Raw genomic sequence first — 23402 nt, 5'->3', positions numbered from 1 at the left:
AGCTGCCAGTTTGTGTTTGATAATCACATTTTGCTATAAATACATCTACCCTCCTTTTTGTGGCGCTTGTTGATGGTCAAGGTTGTTAAATGTAAATGCCTCAATTGAAAATATATGGGCAGTTTCAACAGGAAGGCAGCTGGGTTAAAGAGTCATAAAAGCAGCTTGGGTATTAAGGAAGCTGTGAAAGGAAACCTCTCTGAATGGGAGGGGCTGGAACACTGGATTGCTTTCTATTGTTGACCATCTGTAAGTGTGCCTAATGCACACACACGACTATTGGGCACGGGCCAGGGGGCGGTGTCAATAGACTTATTGGGGGAAGGGCAATTTCTACCGTTGCAAGTAATTATTTTCCTCAGGCTTGTCACTTAGCCTTTTTGAAAGGAGGGGGTTGGGGTGTTGAGAGGTCACTTCAAGAAAAGGAATTTATTTCCGTTAGGCGAAGGGAAAGTTTTGTTGTTGAGAACTGCCAGATGTCGTCTGAGAACATTTTGAAAACAAGAAAGTGAACATTGGAAATTGAATATCTCATCTCTTATGAGAGAAACAAATTAACATGCTGTATTTACTATAAATAAAAGAAATATGTCAACAGAAACATTGGTATAATAAAAATATATCTGAGCAGTTTAATCACAGGACAAATGCAACTGATGTGTAACTGACCACAAAGCCTTTTTGTATTTTTGTTTTGAATTGCTTCACTTTTAAATATTAACATTTTATGTGTATGCAAGTACACATAAAATGTTGCACAGTGCTACAAAAAAAGTCCGGTTTTAAAGAACCAGAAAAACATTTTCCAAGCCCATTTCCTTATCATAATGATGACTTAAAAGGCTACAATCAAGTAAAGCTTGGAAGAAAAAAATATCAGCCATTATTTATGATATTATATTATTTATGCTATTATTACTCAGCTGATCTGCCTCCTCAGGACTGTGTTGATATGGTTTAAAATAATTTGATTGACAGCAAAAAAAAACACCAACTGTCATCAGATTTCAGTTCAAACAATGCTAAACCCTGATTGGTGCTTAGATGTGACATCATCTTCTTCCAACACCACCTACTTCAAACCAGTAAGAAGAGCCCTGACAAAACCACACACACATGCACACACACACACACACATGCACACACACACACACACACACACACACACACACACACACACACACACACACACACACACACACACACCTTAATTAGATTATCAGAACTACTGTAATTTTTAGAAGAAAACGTTCAAGGACGACCACATCGATTACACCCTTTTCCATCAAAATTGTCGTGTGTATGCAGGTTTTTTTAATACTGAAATTGCCAGTAGACCAGCACTATGTGCATGGCAGTAGAAAGCGGCATTGAAGCCAGTGAAAATGTTACAGTGGTTACTTTTTTTATATCTCTCATCTAATCAATCTTTCTTTCAAACTCTGCGTTGACTAAATTTTGATCAGTGCTCGAGCACTGCTTGAACGAAGACAGACAGTGTTTTGTGGTGGCCCTTCATTGCACCCTAGCAAAAGGGCTAATCAGAATCAGAATCAGAATCAGAATACTTTATTCATCCCAAGGGAAATTCTGTTCGTAACAGTGCTCCGCTCAACCACAACAAACAGGTAAGAAAAACAAAACAATGCACATAGTGCACATAATGACCGAATAAACTATATACATAGTGCAAAGAGCAGTGCGCAAGAAAAGACGGAGACGGAGCAATGATTACAGGCTGCTATGCACCTCGGCGCATGCACACTAAAGTAAAAGTAAGTAAAATAAGTAAAAGTAGCGTGTCAGACTGGATGTTGTATTGTCATCGCAATTGTTAATCAGAACAGTGCCAATATACACCTGTGACTACTGCAGAGTCATTTGACCTGGGAGTGAATGCTGGTAACCTTTCCAATTAAATACAGAAGCCAGATGTTAGGGAGTTTTTTTGCCCATTGAAAAGGGGGCTTTAGAGTAAGAAGCTGAAAATGTGGCTTTTGGGGACCTTTAAAAGAGTGTTTTAGAGCTGTGGTTATATGGTTTGTTAGTTTGAAGGTTGAAGAGCAGCATACTGACATTTGCAGGTGCAGGTTCAGCCATCCTGAATGGACAGGCCAGCTCTTCCCTGCTGGCCGAATGAATGGCCGTCATACCAGCAGTGGGGTGACAAGTATACAAGGCTCACACAATCACACTCACACTGTGCGTTAGGCAAGGCCACATCAGCTGAGCCTGATTGACCTCACACAACACTACAAGCAGACAAACATCGAAGCCCTGATGTGCCTGTATGTTTTTCAGGGACCCTGAGACTCAAAGAAGAGAGATGTGCCTGCCCCACTCCTACTGTCTGCGAACATCAAAGTGCTGAAAGTGTCTTTCAAGTCCACAGTTGTAAGCCAGTCACCTGATTGCACTAGCTCCAGTGGCTCTTTTAGTGGGAGCATCAGAAAAGGCATACATGCGTTCAGAGGGAACAGGAGCAGGATGGGCCTAATGTCTTTTGTGGGAACCATAAAATGACCAAGATAGAGCCTTTTTCATTCTGTGTCCATACTGAAATTGCTGAGTTGAGCTTCAGTTTTTGAATCAATGGAGACACTCCTCTCCGTGGGGTAGTCGGATCATTCAGCCCAGTTAATGCATCAAAGAAGGCCTTCCACTGCTTTAACTGGCTTACCACATTAGTAGCCAACGTTACAGTACAATACAGACAATAAAAGCCTAATTGGGACAATAAAGACTGATCTGCTTGGAGCTTGATATTTATTACCAACGGTAACTAAGTCATCTGAGTCACAGCTTTTAACTGTTTAGTTTTTAATACAGCCATAATAGAGTGCCCCAGGAACGAGTCAGAAAACCCAAACCTAATTTAGCATATCAGCTCACCTGGTTCCCTTGTCTTGAAGTCAAGAACTGTTTTGAATGGATTATTGGTTATTTCCCTGAAATAATGCCAGTGGTTAACACAAGCTTGAGTGACTTTTATGTTTTGTTCTTGTGCTTTAATGCGTCTTTAAAAAAAGGCAGTTGCTTACAAGTGGCTAAATGAGACTACAGAACATCATCACACCAAGCCAGCCTGAACATGACCTTGTGGTGGGGGTGACATTAAGTCCAGTGACCTTAGAATAGTTTGTTTATAGCCAAATGTTAGCTTTCTACCTCTGATGATTGCGTTTAGGCTTCAAAAATCCTAAAAGTGGTGTTCATTTGTCAAGATTATCTTGCTGAACAACACATCTAAGTATCATAAAACATTGTTTGCCACAGAGCTTATTTTCTGCAATGATCCAAAATCCAATGGAAAACCGGCGGAACCAGAGTGGCGCTAACTTTGCACTGGCCTACAAAATAAACGTCATCCCTGGGGCAATCTATTCTGGTCAATGCATACATTAAACTGCAACCTGTGACTGTCTTTTTGGAAGATGATACAGAGATGATTAAACAGTAACGTGCAGTCCTGAGGACAGACGCTCTGAAGGGGAGCAAATAACTCAGAGGAGCCCAGAGTGGCCTTCCCCCATGTGCCCCCTGGATATCTTAGCTGCACCCCTGCCTGAAGATGTTTGCTGTTGCAGACATTAAAGTTTAAAATGTCTGGAGAAAGGGTGCAGGGCAGGACACAGTGGCAAACTATTTGCCCATCAAAAGGGGGCCCGTATCAGAGGGGAATATGGGGTGGACCTCTGAGTGTGTCATGCCCTCAAGGGGAAAGTTCTTGCTGGCAAGTAAAAAGAAGCATTTGGCAGCACAGTGTGTATCAGAAGAACTGGACATTTCCAAAGTTCAAAGAAGGAAAAGTGAGGGGAAGAACAAAGAAAAATGTCTGAGGATCTTTAATGAAATGGTGTGGACAGTGTCCACTGTGTGCTGTTGACTGGCACACAGAAGCTGTGTGGCATACTGTGTCATGTAAGTGATAAAGAAAAAGCAGTTTGATATACACGGGAGTCTGTGTGTTTTTTTTGTTTGCCACAGTCTGGGGACAGATGAACTAATCAAGCTACCCATATTGTATGAGATATTCCAATAAATGTGGAATAAATTAACTTGTCCAAGATTTTACTTCTGCATTCCACTAATGTCTCAAGGGCATGTTGCCAATTAAATCTTTGCGCATAACTCAATTATAGGTATAGTATTTAAAGGCAGATTTCCAACAAAGTCACGAAGAAGAGAAAAGTCCATGGCCTACTTTTCCTCTATAACAGCAGGAAGGACAAAGATGGCAACTGCACGAATGTATTTGAACACAGCAGAAGATACGATGAAAATTCTCTTCACAAATATCAATAGTCTGAATGGGTGCTCAGTAAGTGCATTCTGAGGCTATTTTTCTCTGTTTTGTAATGAAGGTGGTGCTTAAACCAATCAGTATTGTGTATAAAAGATTTAATCTGATTCATTCGTTCTTTTCCTTTCAGGGCTCTATTCAGGGTCACAGGAGCTGCAGCATGTAACAGTATAGGTTGGATTTAAGACTTGTAAAGACATTTAAGTATTTAAAAGCCTGCATTTGCCACACGAAAATTCATATTTTTTTGGTATTGCTTTTAGTTTTTAGTATTATTACAGCATTTTGACATACTAGCAAGCAAGGTGATAAGCATCCTGATAAAAAGAATTGGTCTAGTTTGAGTTATTTGTATAACATGCAAACAGTGCAATAAAGAAAAATACTAAATCCACAATGGGAAATATTCAAGGTAAGTGTCCTTTTGAGTAGTTGGCTTTATATTTTCATTATTTAGGCAAGACAACAGATATCTTAAACATTCAAGCTAGTGTATGCAACTTATTTTAGAAGCATTTTCTGTTAGATTTCTTAAAATTCATCATCCGATAGCGATCATTAAATGACATGACAAAAGGAAAAAAATATCATATCTGTGGTTGTTGTAGGCCCTTAATCAGCCCTTCCCTTCCCCCTTATCTGGGCCAAATGAAATAATTGCAGGGTTTCCCACACATTCATTTAACTCTATTGTCACTGTAAGGAAATCTGTCTTAGATTCAGATGCTGCGCCCATAAATGTATTCACCATTACAATAAAACCAACTATTTATGTACAAAACAACACTAGCTGTCCCAAATCACACCCATAAATTGCACATAATCCACAATGCACATAGAAAATACTGCACATACATTGCACAAAGCACATATTTTACACATCAAGTGATCAACATCATCATCATCATCAAAACACCATGAAACTATCTGGAGCGGCCCACCACAAATAAAAATATCTGCTGACATGTATTGGTTAAATATTTTTGCAGTTGGACCATTCATTAGAAGCACTATTGGGAAATACATAGTGTTCAGTTATTGATTGCACCATAGTCACAGGGCACAGAGCATACTCTGGGCACAGACTGAGCAGCAGAATGCAAGGCAGTTAAACCGTTTATCACTCTAAGTCTTAAAGTTGCTCTGCAGCCACTGATCAACTCCATCCCACCCCGTTAGCTTACCTGTGAGAGAGGGCGTTTCTGTTTGCTGTCCTACCTAGATGTCTCCTTGGCAAAAGCCTGATTTAATGATGGAGACTCCCATGGAAAAAATCCAACAGCAACAGCTGCCCAAACTGCAAAGCAACCTAAAAAAAGAAGACAATTATCAAAAAGACAGTCTAAAAGTGACTCTGACAATAAAAGAAATAATACACGCTAATATCAATGAGATTGAGTGAAAATGTTGCCAATAGTTAAGCCTTTTGCTAACTGGAGCCAAAGTCTCACCGCGGCCGCTCCTTATCCATGTTTATCTAGACCTCTATGACGTTAGCTGGAGCCTCAAATCATAGCATGTCCTCCATCTCACTCCCTGCCACTATACACCATCTCACTGAAAGGAGAGCTGGCAGCAGCTACAGAGACAGTCCTCAAGCCAGCGGCAACAGCAACCCAAATCCAGCCAGAGCAAACCCCAGCTCTGGGGGACCGGAGATCCCCGATTCCCTGCTGGAACAGCTAACAGGTTAAACTCAGTGCTAAAAGTCTGTCTCCCACACTGCTGCCTGCTCACCTCCAGGGGAAGCAATAAGAAGCGAAGCAAAAAGACATTGAGTTGGCTAGCTTGCTAATTCTTGTCTCATTTGTGGTCTGATAAACAGATAGAGAGAGCGAGAGAGAGAGAGCGAGAGAGAGAGAGAGAGAGAGAGAGAGGCAAGAAGGGTCTTGGTAAATGATCTGTGTGCAACTCTACATTAAACAGGATTAAATCAGGCTTCAAGCAGCTAATATATCCCTGTGGTCACTCACGGTATTGCAGCAAGAAAATCCCCTGCACCCCATAAGAGCATTTTCCTGATAGAAATCCTTAATAAGGGAGACGTCTGTAAAACTGTGGACCGGACAGATCAAACTGCAAACAATGTCAATGCTGACTCTTTCTGTTATGAATGTCTGTTTTGTTTGAGGTTTTATGTTCTTAAATACTCCTGGAGCTAAGAAAAGCGGCTTAAAAATCTATGAAATCATCACAATGTAAAATCTAAGAGCCGAGCGGGAACTTGTGAGCAGAGCCAGCAGGAGAGACACGACTGAGCATACTCAGTGGGCCGCATAATGCAGAAGTAAACCTGGAAGCTAAAATCTTTTAAAAGTTTTTTGGAATATGCACCAGGCAACCAACTCCATTGGAATGAATAGGAGCCATCTTGGCATCCATTATCTCAGTATTATAATGAATCTAAGGTTTTAATAAATTAATGTATTGGGAACACTGGGTTGCTATGTGAAGCAGCGTCATATGCTCATCGGAGAGGGCTTAGGACAAAGAAGGGAGAGTTGCAGGAAGAGGGTGTATTTTCAAATTCTGCTGTGATTTTTGACTTTTCCAGATTTCCTCCCACCAAAGCTTTAACTCCAAATAAAGCGCATTGAATGGAAAATAGCATCAGTGGGAAAGGCCAGTCCTGGTTTTAGTAGCATCCGGGGAAGTCACTGTCCTGCTGCCAGTGATAAGAGATGATAACTCTGAATCACAGAGGACAGAGAACCGCAGCTGCACTGCTCTCGGTAGGCTGATATCGTCAGGCATGTTGCACTTCACCCCAATCAGCCACACCCCAATCAGCGATGTCAAAGCCATCAAAAGCTGATTGAAAACACCTGCATGCATTATCAGTTATTATGTTTGTACACTTGTGTACTGAATGGCTTGCATCTGAGGTTACTTCAATACCTGTTATTACACAAATCTCTCGGCAAAAATTCAGACGGCAAAGTAAACCTGGAGCAGCCCAGTAGATTTCAATACCATTAGCCACCCTGCTCAATAATCAGCTTCATTTGCTAAGAAAACAAACTGGGGCCAGATGGCGAGGCTGATGAGCGTTCATCGATCCTGGGTCCCTCCTGCATACTTGCTTAATTTTAGAAATGGAGGGGATGGCCTTCTGAGGGGTGAGGAGGGAAACTGTGGGGCAGATGTGTCTCCCCTCCTCTATGCTAAGCACAGCACTCCAAATGTGAGTGGTATGAGAGCTTTGGAGCAGCCCTTGGAGTTTGAGACAGCCCCCCTGTGTTCACTTCAAACTGTCAAGGTATCTTTGTAACTTTCTCAGTGAAATTGAACTTCTCATCAAGATTTCATATGAACATTTTAAGAACAACCTTTAATTTTGAGCACTTTGGTCTATTTAAATGTGCAAGAGATGTTTGAATATTGTCAAAGCCGTATTTGACGGGTCACGTCCGATAATTAAAGCTGTGTTTGATGAGCTCTTATTTCTCAGGTAGAGCAGATTGATCCCTCATCTAATCTGATAGTAGTTTTACTCCAGTTAACCTCCAGTCTTAGGTAACGTCACCTCTGCCGCCTTCATAATTGCATAGACTTCAGCTCAAAATAAACCTTTGTGCAACTCTTTAAACTATGTTAGAAGCAAATATTTGAACAAAGTTTGATTTTTTTTTTTTTTTTAAATGTGCTTTATAATATAGCCGTTATCTTGGCACTGTAATACCACAGAATAGGTCTTAATATTTAAATCATCTTTTTCTTTCATGTTTCAGTAGATACTGAAGATTTCTGAATTAAAAGTGAGCAGCAATTTCATCTGGATTTGACCCCAGTGACCCTCCTACTCAGGATGAGATATTAGTCTCACATCCCTGTGAGAGAGAACAGGCAGCTTATTAAAAACAACCCTTCATTACCATAAGACATAGCAAAGCACTTGGCTTCCTAATCGTTGGGAAGGTCCAGATGAATATCTATCCATGACCCCAAAGCTGTAATGGACAGTGTAGCAGAATGCAGCGTTTTATCCTGCAGGAGAAACTGCTGCTTGCTGTTGATTTTTAGCTTGTGTTGTGGCCAAACAACTATTGTCTCTGTGAAATCTTGTTTAGTCATGCTATGATTGTCCTTTATTGGCAGAGACATGGTTGTTGAATATTGGTGGCTGTGAGTGGAGGAGGCAAAGCAGAGAGAAAGGAGAAAGACAGATGGTGTCAGGATCAGGGTTGCGCACGTTTATTTAAAGTTAACAAAAACAGGAGAGCAAAACTGCCTTGGAGATAGAAGGGAATATTAACCTGTTCATTGAGCTCATTTTCAAGAATGTAAATGATATTAAGAATGTGATTCTGATCTTGGACTGAGATGAAGATCAAACGGCCCGAGGCACGGGAGAACCTGAATCCACACCAGGGTATGACAAATGCGGGAAGGCAATGGGGGGATGCTGAGTGAATACCAATTGATGTGGATACAATGTGATGGCGAGCACTGCCGAGAAAAGCTGGCATGCCTGGCTTCAACTCCACCGGTAGCAAGAGACCATGAAACAGATTGAGCTGATTATGCTGCTGATTATGTTAGCAGGAAGGGAGACAAGCAGCACTGATAGCAATGAAAGAAGAGGCCCTGCCTTCTTAATGAACAGCTGACTTATCTGCTGGACATGCAAATACAAAAGGCCATTATGTTGACATAAGCTGCTTATTTTAATGGTTTGTTTAAGTACCTGGGCTTATTTTGTTTTGACATAATGCGTAAAAATCTAATTATGAATCTCAATTTGGCACTTTTATCCATGTAACTGTTCTGCAAAATAATGGAAGGCTAACACTGTACTCTTATGAGAGCAGGCAGTGTTTCAAATATTTTAGCCCTTAAATGGGAATGTGTTTTGCCAAACATTCCTGCCTACTGTATCTAAGGTCTTCAAATCAAATAACATTGCTTGTTAAGTTAATTTTATTAACAATGTTTAAACCCACAAACATATTTTTGCACAAAAAAAACATTTTTAAACATATCTCGAGCGTCAAAATAATTTCTGAAGAGAAATGTCGACTTGGCAAATGTTAAGAAATTATTTGAGGAATTTAAATCACTTGAAGGATTAACTGTGTAAAAAGAAGGGATTAGACAGGTTGCAATGTGCCCCTGCATTTCTGAAGACCCAAGATATCAGTTTTAGGCTTCAATAATCACTGGACTTATGAGTTGTTCCATTTGGCATTTCAGAATACCCATTTATATCTGCAGAGAAATACTAGGTTGCTTTTTGGGTGTAAAAATATTACATGACTGCAAAAAAAAAAAAAAATGTCATAATGCAAGACAAAACCAGCACAAAAAATTCCATTAAGTGAAAAAAGAGGAAAATAAATGTTATCTGAGCAGTGATGGCCTAGTATCTTTTTAGTATCTTTTGTATAATGGTGGAGTCAATCATTTATCAGCCAGTCTTTTGTGCTACTGTACTCACTGTTGCAAGAAGCAAACCTATGAGGAGAATCCAAACTGTTCCTCCAGTGACAGTTCTATGCTACAGAGAAAATTTCCAGGCAGACAAGCAGCTTTCCTTATCTCCTCATCACTTGCATTATAGATTGCCGTTAGATTAAGATAACTAGCACACCCTATTAAACATATTTTTCATCATAAAATGCATACCCACCCTCTACAGCCCACCCATGAGTTAGTTTCTGAAAAGGAAAAGGGCTGATAAACTGCTTAGTTCCCCATGTTACAGAGGACTGAAAAGAGCTTTTGTTGCCAAGGTTTCCTGAATGTAAATGATCTGGAAATTTAGCTTTATGATACTGTTTGGTGGTAATGCCTTTGAAGAGGAGCCTGTTAAGAAGTAGAGGGTATAATGAGATTCTATGTTGCTTTTTTATTTCTCAATGATGCCAACCTGAATGTATTTGGATGATAATCAGAGTTCATGTAAAATATGTATCTCCGTCTGTATGTAGTCCCTGCTTAATCAATTAGTATTAAAAAACAAATGGAAACGCACAACCCTCTGAGTAAGCAGAGCTCCCATATCTTGCCTTGTAATTAAAGAGGGAGAAAAAAAAAGCACAAAAACAATGCCTCCCATTTTCTCAGTCTCATTTTCTTCTGTTCAGTCTCTTTTTCCACAGAGCTCTGTATGTAAGTTGGCTTCCATACAAGTTCTGGACTGTTTTTAATCCATTTCTTTGAGTTGGTCTGGTGTGGATTGCTAAGGAATCAGAGGTGGGCAATAGAAAGGCTAAGGCTTCAACAGAGAACACAGGGTTTTTCCTGTTCTTCCTCTCCCAGCATTAATGGCTGGAGCATTCCTATTACCTGCTCTGAGCCCTGAAGATGGGATTCCTGTGGTGCAGGCCGGGAGCTGCTCTGCCGCACTGCATTGTGATGAGTTCTCCACTGATGTTTTCCTGCTCTCGCTCTTCTCAACTCTGCCAGTTCTACTTTTCTCTCCCGCCTGTATTCAACCATGGTGTAGTCGCTTTCTCAATATGTGTTGTACTTTTGTGCTTCTTTTTTTCTATTCTCTTGCTGAATTTATGTGTAGTCTGTCCGTGCGTTGTCTCCTTGTTTGTGTGTGCGCGTGCACATCTTTTCTCACTACGCTGCATCTGTTCTCACTATTCCTATGAGCAAAATACTACTGTGGAATTGAGTCGAATAATATCAGCAGCTGCGGTCAAAAATGAAAATTGAATCACGGTGTATTTTCTGGAGGGCTATGAATGACGGTGTCAAGTTTTAAGCTGTCACCCACTGTCAAAGTACAATACAGCTGTATTGTTTCTTTGAAAAATCCAAAGCTCTTAAACCCCAATTCAAGCTACTGCCACCTTCAACAGAGTAAATTGTATCATCTAATGCTGCATTCACATGGGATCAGGCAGATGACAGAAGGGCAAGATGGTAAAATGAAATATGCAATGAAATATGCGGTATTGTATACAATGAATGGAATAAAACATAAGAAATAAAATAATTGTGTGTTTATTATTGAACATCATTTTCAAGTTTTTTAAAGTAATTGTCCAGATCATCCAAGTTTTCTCCTGGTGTAAGGAAGCTTCATAACATCAGGTGGTAAATTCTGTTGTGGGTCATGAAACAGCAGGGTATCCACACATTTATTTGTGGTGGCCTGCCACAATTAAGACATCTGCTGCAATGTATGGATTTTATATTTTTGGAGCTCGAACACTGATTAGGAGCACTATTGGAATACATACACCGATTGGTTATTCATTGCACTGGTAGTGCAGAGCGCACTCTGGGCACAGACAGAGCAGTAGAGCATCAGGTGCAATGAAAGTGAAACTTTACCGTTCATTTTATGGAGTTTAAAAATGTACATTCCCTCACCTCTGCAACAGCTGCTGCTCTCAACCATCGATCTGATCAGCTCTGACGACAGATCAATCATCCTCCTCAAGTTCTTGCAAAAAGATCTGAATTTAGAGAGGGGGCACAGAAGGATTCAAAGGTTTGTTGAAAAAATCCACTGACACACATAGATTCTAATTCTGTGTAAAATGCAGGACAAGTATTATAACTTTGAACAGCAATAGAGTGCCCCAGGGGTGACTTTTTCTGTAAGCCATCCTGGAGGCTAACGTTGCCCTAGTTCCCTCATCAAAAAGTCTTCGTTTATGATAATTACATGTTTTGTTCAACAACATAATCTGTACAAATGAACACCATTTTTAGGATTGCTGAAGCTTAAATGCAGTTGCTAGAGGTAAAAAGCTAAAGCTAGGCTATATGAACTACACTACGGTCACGTCGCTGCCGATACAAGGCTGTAAAGCCATGTCTGGTTTGATGAAAGTATGTAGTCTCATTTAGACACTTGTTAACAACCCCCTTTTTCGACATATAAAAGCTTCAAAGTGCACATTGGAGTATTTACTGACATTATTTGGTATATTGGTATTTAATCAGAGAACAAAACATGAAAGCCCCTTTAGCTTGTGTTAACCACAGACCTTATTTAAGGCTTCTAACTAAAAACCCATTTTAAACAAAACATTGACTTTAAGACAAGGGAACCAGAGATGCTGAAATGCTAACAGATTTCCCAGATTTAGTACTCATTACTGGGGTTATCTAAGTCATCTACCATTAATGTTGCTGGTATTCTCTAACATTCTCACCTAATTTAACCGTCCTGTTCTTGCCTACTAAAATGCTCTCCAGCTTGCCGTATACCATCTCCCCGATGAACACAGCATAAGAAAGAGAAGATGAAGTAAGATTGTATCTCAAAAGAAAGGCAATATTTTATTATGATGGATTATGCTTTAAATCAGCAAAATATTTGAAGCAGACTTACAGTCATTATGAAGCTAAAAGCAGCAGAACATAATGAATCCATACATTATGTTCACCACATGTGCAATGACAAGCCTTTGTGAGAGATCTACCTCTGGAGAAGGGGACAGAAAACGCAGCCTCTTTGGTCCTTACTGTCAGTTTCTCTTCTTATTCTCAACATCAGCCACCCCCCCCCTCCCTTTCTACTAATGCTTCTCTGTGTTGTCACTCCACGTCCCGCTATCAGACACCATCGTTTTCTCATCTGTTCATACTCTCTTGGGATTCCTGTTTGTCTCCTTATTCCCTGTACATCCTCCTCTCCTATCCTCCCCTCCTACTTTCTGTTCCTTCCCCAGGAGTCTCCTGTCACCTCCTGTGCTCCCAGCGGTACATCTTGGAACAAACAACCCAGAGACAGCAATGTATTATGGACTAAGTAAAAACGAACATAGACACTGGAGGATCTAGGATATTGCACTGACAACGAAATGCTTCAGTAGTATGTACGAGAATGTGTCTCCTATACTCTAATTAAAACTCAGAGAAGTAGCAAATGACTATATGTGTGTGTGTGTGTGTGTGTGTGTGTGTGTGTGTGTGTGTGTGTGTGTGTGTGTGTGTGTGTGTGTTTGGGCGTCTCTATGCATTTAAAATATCCACAGATGGACTTGATAATGCAAAGATGAAGCCCATATTTCCCAAACATCCACTCACTGCTTCCCCTGGCTCCCGCCCCTCCTGTGTTCACGCTCATCCTCGGGGTAGTTCTGACATGGGAGCGTCTTTTGCTGTGGGGTTTGACAGGAACCGATATCTCCCCCCATCTGAGCCTGCATGAAGTCTGGGTCTCTCATCACAGAACTGGCTGCCTGACAGCTCATCCATTCAGCCCAGCCCCACTAGGCTCTGTCCCAGTGCTCCCTAGCTTAACTGGGCCTCTATAGCAAACCTCTTTGCCGTGTTGACTGTAGCAAGCAAAAGTGCATAGAGTAGAAACTGGCCAGCCTGTGTGGTGCTCTGGCCTCGGGGGCTGTAAGGTGGATGAAATGGAAGGGGAGGAGGAGGAAGGGCTGAGGGAGTAAGACAAGGAAAATGAAGTAAGGCAGAATGAAGAAAGATGTTACAGTCAATAAGTAACCTAATACAGCAGTGGTGGGCAGACCAGGCATTCCTCTTCTCAGTCCCTTGTGGTTAGCACAGCGAGCCATTTTTCAAGTTAAAAGAAGGATTTGGGTTAGATGTGGAGGCCCATGAGAGTCAATGTGGCATTTGCACTATGCATTGTGAACCAGCAGGGAAAAAGAAAAGGTGGCACGCTGTAGAGCAAATAACACTTTCTCAGCGGTACAGTGAGAGAGACAGATAGACAGTCATAGCTATACCCATATTGACTCGTTCTGCGTATGAATATAAAAATATTAAGTATTTATTTATTTAAATATGTATTCACTTTCCATGACAACTGAGAAAACTGCATGTGTTAAAGGATGGCTGAAGACTAAAAGCAAGAATGTGGACCTTGAGGTTTGTTTGTTTACGTTTTTGTCCAATTATTATTTCTGGGGTCCAAACTCAATTTTTAGGCTTATGTTGCTTTGATTTATGTAATAAAACTATGTGGTTAGGTTTACAGGCATTTGTTATTTATGTTATACAGCTTCATGTAACATCACACGTTTCACGCACTAGAAGACTACATTGTTTTAAAAATAATTTGATCTTTTGGCTTTACAAAGAAGACAAACCGCAGTCTCCTGGCTAAAAGTCCCGAGTTTGTCTGACCCATCCACCGCCCCTCCCACCCGCCCCATGCAGACTTTCTCATTCTTTAGATGTTGGCTGTCGTTTGGAGCGTCAAAACATGCCACCACATGGTGCATCTCATACCGCTGCAAAAGGGCGCCCCTGTGCGTCAGTATCTGCTGCTGAGGGCCACTGAGCAAGCTTCCGTATTTAACATGTTGGGTTGAGAGAAATCGAAATAAAAAAAATCTTACTTTGAGTGAAATTAGTTTTCTTTGTCCCAGCTTGGCAGAGGACAGAGAGAATATCAAACAACAATATAAACACACCTTCATTGAGAAGAATATGGGCACAAGACACCGTTTTTATCACTTAGACCTAGATTCTGAGGAGCCCAACCAAAATAGCTCTCTGTTCCGCCCCGCTTATTCCCTCACGTCTGAGTGGGTGCACCGTTGCTGAATAACCTCCTCCACACTCTGATGGTGGCCAGCTTCTACTACAGATGGAGGGAAATTGGATGGATAGAAAAAGAAATAGAAATAGGACAAGCTAGGCCTGAAGCAAATAAAACAGAAGTGGGAATCAATTTTATCATCCAATTATCATTTTGGCCTGACCCCTGTGCACTCAATATTACCAGTTTCAATAATAGATTTAAAAGTGCTTTTCCCTACATCATAATTAGAATTACCACATAGAAATTAGAGATGGCCATCGTATTAAATCGCTATACATTAAGTTGTGTTTAGCATGCAGGCTGCACCATACTGAATTTACAAATATGTATAACTATTTTCATGTCAATTAACATTTAATCAACCCTTACAAAATGGCTAGCCTTACACAATGTACATATTTTATTTCTTCAAAGTGAAAAACAGACCATCAGTGAATAAGCATGATTAATCATATCATGCTGAGAAATGTTCCCGTTGTCATCTGCCAGGAACCATCACAAGTATGAGAGCCATTCCCCAGATGGAACGCTTACTATTGTTGTAGAAAACATATTTTAGCTGGATGTGCAGACAATCTGGTGCCTAAAGAGATATGCTGATAGGACCCTCACACAGCGATCCTTACAACTTATTTAAAATCATGAAGCATCACCAGCTAAATGTCTTCATTTGAACTCATTTAATAGCCTGATGCAAGAAGTATAGTTAGGGGAAAATGACGGGTAGCATTTATCAAACTGTCAGAGAATCAAACTTTCAAAAAACAAATCCTTTGGAGAAGTGCTGGCACAGCGTAACAAGTCCTACAGGAATTTCTTGTACAGATATAACAAATGTGGTGTGTGGCATTGGTGGGAATAAGTAATGTGAAATGATATCACATTTTCCAAGCGTATATCAAATCAGTGCCAGTTCAGACATTTTATATATATCTTCCTGTCACCTTATAAAATTTAGATATAAGAAGAGCGAATGTAGCTACTCAGTTTGGGCTATTTACACAACACATTGCTCCAAATAAATTATACTGTAATGCCTATTTTTAAAGATTTTTTTGACATTGGGGGGAACAAATGAAGTGAAGAATTTGGATTTCCTTATGGAAAATGTGAGCAGTAACTACAAAATTTCCTGCATTCTGGTGAATTTTTATGCACAGATTTTCACCTTTTTGTATAAGTTTATGGTGTAAATATCTTCAATGTCAGCAAAATAAAGCACTACAGTTATTTATTGATATTTAGCAGTGGCATTTCTATATTAAAGTGCATATTTAATAATTTATTCTTCATTTATACATGCACTTTAACCGGCATCCTATGCTGACCTGGATCTTAAACAAGATAAAATTAATCAGTTTTCACATAGCATTTCTATTTTAACTGGCACAACATTTGCACCACTGGAGGACAAGTTGGTTTTATTATGACATAAAACTTCAATATATTGGGGTTTTTTTCTGTTTTTTTGTTTTTTTGTGCTTCATTTATCAGACAAAATTCTAATCACACAGATAATCTTGTAATGAGTTATACATCAATAATTTTCATGACAGTCTAGTGAGAGATAGAAAGATAGAAGAGAGAAATAAGACAGAATTTAGGCACCACAAGCCCAGAAAAGATTATCTGATGTTCTGCATGTTAAAGTATTTCACTTCCCTGTTTCACTATGTGAATACACAATGCGTTTTTATTGAACAGCAGGGGTCACCGACCTTCAGCCCGCATGAACTACTTGTGAACTGTGCAGGCCTGTTTATGTGCCCTGTGTGTGCTTCCGTCACTCCCGGACACTCAAGTGGCAGCAAACAATGACCTCTGCCAGCATGTCACAGTCCTGAGCTGCTCTCAGGATAATGGACAAATTATGCAAGGAGCTGAACAAATAGAACGAACACACAGGCTCCGTCTCAGCTCCCTCTTTCTCCGCTTCTCTGGGGAGGGAAACGTGATTCCAGTTCAAACCACTGAGAAGCATTGACTTTCCATGTTCAAATCTATAATTTTCATACATACGATATATTGGAGAACTGCACTTTGATTCAATAAACATGTGGACCTTTTGTGCACTCGAGGGTGAACTCAATTCCTCACGGATGTAATCCCTTCACCCTCAGACCTTTAAGACATGCAAAGCAAAGCATGCTTGCGGTGCAATCACAACATAAAATCATTCCTCTAAATATAATGCGGTTCCTGCTAGAGTTGTTAAAAAAGTGAATCACCATCTTAATCTAGTGTACAGAGTACCCCAGGAATGAGTCCTAAAACACGGAAATGAGTCAGCATTTCAGTGCCTCCGTTTTCCTGGTCACTGAGTGAACGGGTTATTCGTTGGAAGTAAGGTCGCTGGTTAACACAAGCTTAAGAGACTTTAACATTTTGTTCTACGACAAGAAAAATGTCATTTAATATCCCAGTTGCGAACTTCGAAGCTTTAGAGTGTCTTTAAAAAGACGGTTGCTAACAAGTGGTTAAAGGAAAATGCAGAACGTCATCACACTGAACCACGCCAAATATAGCTTTAAAGCACCTCGTTGTGGGGGCAATGTTAAGTTGTGCAACAATGGTGTCATTTGTTTTATAGCCAAAATTAGCCTTCTACCTCTGATGACTGCATTTAGGCCTCAAAAATCCTAAAAATTGTATTAATTTGTGAAGATTATCTTGCTGATCAAAGCGTGTAAGTGTTGTTTGTTTGCCTCAGAGTTTATATTCTGTCATAATCCAAAATTCAATGGAAAAAATCCCATAGGCTTGACGAGGGAACCAAGGCAAAGCTAACTTCCACATCAACCTACAGAAAAACGTCATCCAAGGTTTCCGCTGATATTATTCATGCGGGCACACCTAAATCTTTGCTGCCACACCAGCTTTGGAAAAAAGCTCGTCCCTCAAATTAGAGGTTGCAAATGGAGCAGATTCTGGAAACTGGTCCTGTTTCATTCAAACAATTGTATTAATTCATTTAATTCAGATGTAGCCACTAACCAACTGCTTTTGCTTTACTGGGGTGGGACTGGTTACATCTGCTGGTGACTGCTCCACCTCTAAAATTGATGTAATTATTTTAAGTGTACCAGAGGAGATACTGTGCATAGATGCAGGCAAGCACAATGGTGCTGAGGTTAGTAATAAAACTTAAAGTAATTGTAACAGTTTCCGTAGACACCAGTAGTAATCCATATGGGAACCCTGCAGAGATTAAAGCTTTTGACCTCAGCATGGACCCTTGTAGGTAGTCAGGGCCAGCGAAAGTTTCATTTCGCTGGATAAATGACACTGGAGAGAAACTGATTCAACTTTAAGTGATGACTTAACTTTTATGCTTCCACTTCTTTCTGAAAGCTAATTTATCAGCATGATTTAGTGCAAATTTTAAGACTGTGCCTTTCATTTGTCTTTTTCAGCATAGAACAAAAAATATTCCATTTCCGTTTTGTCATGGAAATAAATTTCCCAAATTATTTCTACAAATACCATGCCAAGAAAAAAGGCAGCAAAATGCTACCAGATTGTTTTTACAGAGGAAACACTGGATAGAGCATTAAGCTTATCCACTCAGCTGTAGTTTCTGCTTGCTGGTTCAACAAGGTGAAATTTCTCAATGTTGTTCTTTTTTCAAATAGATAATAGCATTTCCAACACATTTTCATTCCCAACTCATTAAATATGGCAGCTTAGTCAAGGCCCTACACTTCTAAAATATGACTTTATAGGTACCCCTCCAGTGTCAGCTTTGGACTTCAGTTTTTGTGTCAATTTCCACTTGTTACATGCCAAAGACTCTTTTAAAACAATCTTTAATCTTCACAGGAAGGCTTTGAGAACGGTCATGACTTGAAAAATAATAACGTTTCTTACAGTAACTTAACAAGTATGTCACATGATACTATGTCACATGATGTATGTATGTAACTACATTGCATCGTTGAAAAAAATCAAGTCAACTTTTGGTTTGACGTGGGACACAAGTCTCCTGGGTGAAAAGTATGCTGTGTTTTTGACTTTTGACGATTATATACTGTCAAACAAAATGTGAAAGTTTCTTAAGCTTATGTTTACCACAGATCGTATTTCAGGCATCTAATTCAAGGGCTGCCACCTTAAAGTCAGAGATTCAAATCATCAGTTGGATGTCCATCAGACCACTGAGATTGGTTCAAGTCGAGAAGTCACTTTTTGGGGATTTTTTTGCGAGTCAGCGTGCTGTGCGGTCAACTTCTGGGGATGTTTTGGTCTCCAGATTTTGCTGCAGAGTGAGTGCTCTTGACTTTCACACTACTCTTTGATTCAAGCAGCTGCAGAATGGTGGAAATACTCGGCACAAAGGGAAAGAGGGACTGCTCTTCTGCTTAGAAATGCTCAAAAATACAGCTCAAAGCAAGTTAATACACTACAGTCTCTGGCTTTTGTTTGATATCTAGTGCCGGTAAAAAATGTTGCACAGTTAGCACTGTTAGTTTGTTTACTATATTGTATGAATGCATCTGACACACTGAATGTCCCGCTGAGCCCCGTTCAAACTTTTAAACTTCATATGGAAAACAAAACGAATCATCGAATATTCATATTGAACTGCAAAATCATATTTGACTGACAGAATTCTGAATCACGTACAGTCCTATCAAAAACCCATTAAAAAAAACTCTAACTGACTTAAAGATGACGAAACCAGAGGTGCTGAAACGCTAACTCATTTCCAAGTTTCAGGACTCATTCCTGGGGCACTCTATTTCTGTGCATGGGATTGCATAAGACAGCTGAAAACCTTGGCTGTCTCATAGAGATTGTGGGAAATATTTACTCCTATTTTACTAACCTGAATGTATCAGTACATTTCACAACCAGAATAATACGCATATAATCACTAATTCATATTTTTATTGTTATTCTCACTGTGATCTTAAAGATAATGCTGCATGTATTTGCCATTTGCTCTCAGGTGCGGTCACGATGTTCAGAGGTTGAGAAAAAAATGTTATATGTCACAGGTTGTTAAAAGAAGTAACTTAATTAAAATTATTAGAGGTCATAACTATAGGAGGGCAATTCCAACCAGGCCCATAATAGGAGGCAGATGTGAACGGCATTAAAGTTGAATGCAACACTGAGATGATTTAGTCTGCCCCAGGGACCAGCTCGGTTTTTGTCTGTAATCTTTAAAGACTTACAGTAAACGTATTTGTATTTCACATTGAACTCTAAGACACCGTGTTGTTTTTATTGCAAACACAACCAGTGTGGGTAAAGATCCAACACAACATGCCTGAGGAGGGATTTTTATCCCAGTAGATGCCGTGAGGTCCTTGTGTGTGGGTAACAGAAGCCAAGGGCCACTGACCAGGCTGCTCTATTTGACGCTATGGGTACGACCATGGGTCATCACTTAAAACAATAAATGCCTATTTTTACTTCCGTTTTAAAGCACTACCTTGGTATTGTATTCTATTAGAGTCATGAAGTTAGAACTAATTCAGAACAAAAAAAATGTTCTCAATTGTAATTACAGATAATCTGATTGATCATGTAGGGCAACAAGACTCCTTCATTAAAATTAGCTCGCACCTGGGCTGGGCCAACATACACGAAGAAGGCCGTCTGACCTACATGATGATAAATTGGCCATGAGTGGGTGCAATTCTGCTTTTTTTCTCATTTGTGGGACAACATTCTCTATCTCTTATGGTATGGAGAAGTATATGCACCCCTCTCTCACTCCTTTTCTCTGTTTCACACTCACATGCACACAGCTGTAATGTAATAGTTAGACTTTTCAACTTGTCTTCTCTTGCATATACTATTCGCATATTTTCTTAATTCAATTTAAGAATCAACTTATATTTATGATCTTTTGTGACAATCAGGTTTTTAATTCCTTAAGAAGATCTTTTTTTTTTTTTTACACGATAACCCACTTGTTTTATCACTAGGGCAGGTACACCGCACCGCACTAAAAAGAAAAGCCTCTTATTTCACTAGATTTTGCTTTTTTTTTTTTTTTAATAAAAGAACCAGCTTGTTAGTTAATGAGTGTTGGGCTATCGAAAGCAATATTATCTAAAACTGACATCCCTAATATACACATAACACTTGGTGCTTGGGGTGATAATGTGTATTTACACAGTAAATTTGAGTGAATGTGTGTGCAGATACCAGCACACTCATCTGGCAGACATCTGGCACTTGAAAGCCACAGAAGGTGGTCAGCTCAAAGAAAGCCAAAATGCAAAAAGACCAGAATGAGACTGGCAGGTACCGCAAGTGCAGTGTGCATCCATCACCTCAGACAAAGGGCAATCTCTAAGGAACTGACAATCCCTGACGGCAACAAAAAAAAAACCTATTTCTAGTGACAGAGACGATCACGTATTCCTGTAAATGCATGCAATCCTCATCGTGACAGGGTTTATGATATTGCATTTCTGCATTGTGCATCAGTCAAAGATAAACAATATGTACACTGCGGATGTCTTCTCCAGATCATCTAAGAATATTCAGCACTTTTAACTAAAGATGATATCCCGCTGTGGTATAGCAGCACATGTTGACATACGATACTCAGAGGAGGTTTACATAAGGGCGCCATCAGTGCCTGGCTACAACCAGTAAGTGCTGATTGATATAACTGTGTCACTCCGGGGTTCAACCGATTTTGATTAAGCCCAAGACACTGATGTCTGGCTGAGGCAGTGCTCGCTACCCAGTGTGATGTTTTGATGACAGGATCTTCAGTCCCCAGTATGAAACAATCACTCCCACACAGGTTCTGTCTGGAGACCTGAGACAAGGCCTCGCGAGGAAAAGAGACATCGAAAATACAGTGTAAATTGTGACAGAGGGCGACAGATTTTCTGAGTAACACACAACAGCGAAACAAAAGCACATTGCTGTTTTTCAACCTGAGCTGAGAGGCTGACATATATTTTTGTCATCACAATCAGCACCTGGATTTGCACAATGCTTTCTCCTTCAAAAAAGAAACTGTTGAGAAATGACGTACTTGACGAGTGGTTCTTTTTTTAAAAGTTTTGAAAGATGTACCTCTTGAAGCACTGATGCAAAGGGATCTGGTCTCTTGTTTGTTACTCTATCATGACAACAGTTGGAAGAGTGGATTTTAACTGAGACGCGTCTAAGATAAAAACCTTGGAAGAATATTTTATTTTGCTCATTTTCTGTGTTCCTCAACTACAAGTATCTCTAAGTGTTGAAATTGTGTGAAATGATTGGTGCAGTAATAGGAATTAAAACATTGCCTTAGAGCACCAGGATGAGTAGGAAGTAGTGTTTGAAGTTTCTGTTTCATGGAAGAGAACAATTAAGTATTACACAATGAGCTCAATAAATATTTAGACAGTGATACATTTAAGCTCCAAAAACTCATGTTTTAGATGTGAAACAATGAAAAGCAACCACTGGGCCGAGTGTGCATTCTCCAATTTCATTAAAAGGGAGATCTACAGCTCTCATTGGACCTTTGGGGTGGCGAGAGTACTTTGATATATTTACATTACATTGTGTGGAGATATTATTTTCAGTTTGTGGTCAACAATTCTGCGAAACATTGAAACCAGAGGGTTTCTTCTGTTGTCAGGTTTCATTTTGGTGCATCTCCTAATGTGAATGATTGAATTAAAAGGAAAAATTTGACATATGCAGGGAATTGCAGTTTTTCACTGTCGTGCCAAGAGTTAGTTAAGAAGAGCCGTAGCACTCTAACACTTTGTCTACACAGGAAGCACAGCAGCAGCTTCAGCTCTCCATCTGTCTCCACACAGGATGTGTTTAGGCACAATAGAGCGCAGGTCACCCGTGTTTTGGCAGTGCTTACATCAGATTGTGATAGTTACTCATGTAAAACAAAATAAAATAGACTTAAAGTGTTAAGATATTCTAAGGTTGCATTTATATGTGTACATAGAGCAAATGTGAGCTGTTACACTCCAGCGTTGACAGCTGTTTACAGTAACAGCATGTCTGTCAGACGTGTGTGAGGACGACTGAAAACTGCAGCTCCGTGTGGAGACACGTTTATGTCTATATCTGAGGTGTATTGTAACTTTTCCTTTAGGTGAAGCGATGGTCCTATAGGTAGCTCTGTTGTGGTTATTTTGTACTATTAAACTATATTTTATAAGTATTTCTGAAGAAACCCCTCACAGCAAATTCTTGTATTTTGGACTTTATTATCGTGCTGTCTGTAATGTGTCGATTGTTCCAATCTGATCAGATCTGCAGAGATAATGGCAGAGGTGTCAATGACTCCAATTAACATCTGAATAGCAGAGAAACTGCCTGGCATTGGCCAAAACCACCCCTTGTAAAATAAAAATAAAAATCACTCCTGACTGTTTGGTAGCTATTGAATACATGCTTTGGTAAACTCTCTTCCATTGAATGAATGAATGAATGAAAATTATCGAATGTTAAGTCACATGTATAATAAGTAAGCCTATATAAAAAGTACAACAGTCACTAAAGACTACATACTCATGTAATGCAGCAAAAAAAAAAAATGTGTCACATGTAATCATATAAGACACAATTCCACTGAAAAATAATAATATGTTGTATAGTTTCATGTTAAAGTAATCCTATGGGCTACAC

At 39.8% G+C, this 23402-nt stretch overlaps 1 long non-coding RNA gene across 1 annotated transcript in view; it reads right to left on the bottom strand.

Annotated features, from left to right (window-relative positions):
* The window catches only part of LOC148190380 (uncharacterized), a 172724-nt gene that overhangs the window by 114828 nt on the left and 34494 nt on the right, over positions 1 to 23402 (bottom strand). The window contains exons 2-3 of the long non-coding RNA XR_015776339.1: positions 11633 to 11718; positions 5488 to 5612 (exon numbers count right to left, since the gene is read on the bottom strand). This is a non-coding gene — a long non-coding RNA (uncharacterized LOC148190380). The remainder of the gene's footprint in view (positions 1 to 5487; positions 5613 to 11632; positions 11719 to 23402) is intronic.

Source organism: Plectropomus leopardus, chromosome 1 (genome assembly GCF_026936395.1).
Source record: "Plectropomus leopardus strain MGB_pleo_1.0 chromosome 1, ASM2693639v1, whole genome shotgun sequence".
In the NCBI taxonomy this organism is placed as follows: Eukaryota; Metazoa; Chordata; class Actinopteri; order Perciformes; family Serranidae; genus Plectropomus; species Plectropomus leopardus.
The sequence above is the reverse complement of the archived record's forward strand: the minus strand, read 5'-3'. Positions and strand labels throughout refer to the sequence as shown.